Here is a 1,965-nt window from a genome sequence, read left to right as displayed (position 1 = left end):
CACCTGCCCTCCCCCACCGCGCCGAGGTAGGTCGGGGGCCGGGGTGGCGGCGGCTCGGGGCTGCAGGCTCCTCCTCTCTGGGCGGGCGGTGTGCGGGGCTTCCCAGGCCCTCTCCGCGCCCAAGTCTCGGGCCCCGCGCGCACCTCTGTCCCGAGGGAGGGGGCGGCCCCGCGAGCCTGCGGCCCCGAGGCCGGCTCTGACGGAACTGGGAGAGAATGGCTGTCGGTGGGGTCGGGGCCGGGGGCTCCCATCGCAGCCTACGGTGAGGGAGCGTCCATCTACCCAGTTGTATTTATTCATTTGCCCGGCGATGACGAGGTGGGCCGGGCCAATGAATAGGGTCTCATTTCATTTGCGGTGGCAGCGCCTTTAAAACCCTGAATATGGTCTCGCCGCACTTCCCTTAACTCTCGAGTGGGATGGGCTGTATTTGCCTTGGCCTCTCCTACGGGGAAATGTGCAGTTCCAGGGTTAAGGTGGGTGGATCAAGCGTTTGTTCGCTGTTTGAAACATCTGAGAATTAAGGTCAGGTTGGTGGAGTAAAAGGTTATTTTCGGGTCTCCCACGTGTTTCATGTAAAGCTAATTGGAAAGATGGGGTTTCTAGATTACTATATACTCTATAGTATATAGCCATAAGGACCTTAGTAGTTAAGCCAGTCTGCCCTAGGTCAGGAGCAGGGTGTCTAGCTGGAGAAGCCCAGGCCCAGAGAAGGGACAGGAGGCGCCAGTGCCAGATGACTCAGGCTAGAAATGTGTCTACTAATAGTACCCTCACCTAGACCACGAGACCTAAGCTTACAAGTTGGCTAAAGAATGTCAGTAGTGTTATGTACTGTAACACAAATTGGCAAGACCACAAGTTTCCTGTTCCAAATCTCAGATTTTTATTCTCCTGGGGACTCAGAAGAAAGAGTCCACTAACCCACAGCAGTGTTGGAATAGAAAGCAGAAAATATAGATGAGACTTAGAAATGTAGGCAGCAATCATTTTTACCTTGGAACTCATGGCTTCTCTTGTGCAGAATCAAAGTTTTGTAGTTGAAGAAGGTGAGAAAATGTAACTTTTGAAAAATAAACTGAAGCATTGCCTGTGGCAGCCTTATAAATTAAGAAACCCTTGTTAACTGGGTGACAGAGGGTATGTTTACTTGGTGGAAGAAGTTAGGATATTTAAAAAACAAAAACAAAAGTTGGATAGGATGGAGGGACTAGGAAATACATTGGTAGAATTATTGTTTGACTCTTCACTAAGATTTGATGTGCCCTGGCTGGTGATGCTCAGTTGGAGCGTCGCCCTGTACACCAAAAGGTGGTGGGTTCATAAATCTGTCTCCTCTCTCTCTTCCCATTCTCCCTCCCTTCTCTGTAAAAAGTCAGTTAAAATTTTTTGATAAAAGTAAGTCTTCACTAGATATCAGTAAGATCTTCACTCTTGTTTAGATGACAACAAAACTGAAAAAGAGTAGTATCTACACTAATAAAAGAGAAACATGGTAATTGGCGTATGACCGCTACCTTTCCCATTGGCTAATCAGCGAGATATGCAAATTAACTGACAGCCAAGATGGCAGCCAGCAGCCAGGCAGCTTGAAACTAACATGAGGCTTGATTGCCTCAGTGAGGAGGAAACCAATGTTCCCTGCCTGCCGTGCAGGCCTCTGAGCCTGCAGTTTGAAACATTTTAACAAATATAGAAGCTAAAAAACCCCCCAGAAACCAGCTTTCAGCAAGCCGGGATCTCAGAGCTGGAGTTGATACAGAGTTTTGATTATAGAACTGAAACAAACTAGATACCTGCTTTCAGGAGTGGAGGCCTAAGAGCTGGAGCCTCAGAGCTAAAGGTGGCCCAGAATAAAAAAAGAAAAAAAGGAGCAGTTGGGAGCTTCAGTCACCCCAGCCTGAAAACAGCCCTCAGCCCCTCACCCAGACTGGCCAGGCACCCCAGTGGGGACCCCCACCCTGA

At 49.2% G+C, this 1,965-nt stretch overlaps 1 protein-coding gene across 8 annotated transcripts in view; it reads left to right on the top strand.

Moving 5' to 3' along the window:
- The window catches only part of NUP98 (nucleoporin 98kDa), a 100,932-nt gene continuing 98,967 nt past the window's right edge, over positions 1–1,965 (top strand). For 7 of the 8 annotated variants that reach the window (XM_015562189.1, XM_015562191.1, XM_006761044.2 and 4 more), the window contains exon 1: positions 1–26. The gene's annotated coding sequence lies outside the window, so the exon portion shown is untranslated. Of the gene's footprint in view, positions 27–241; positions 263–1,965 lie in introns of those variants that run through there. The other variant, XM_006761043.2, reaches the window with a different exon arrangement.

The sequence above is a fragment of the Myotis davidii genome, unplaced genomic scaffold (assembly GCF_000327345.1).
Source record: "Myotis davidii unplaced genomic scaffold, ASM32734v1 scaffold1377, whole genome shotgun sequence".
NCBI lineage: Eukaryota > Metazoa > Chordata > Mammalia > Chiroptera > Vespertilionidae > Myotis > Myotis davidii.
Note: the sequence above shows the minus strand (reverse complement) of the source record. Positions and strands in the feature narration are given on the sequence as shown.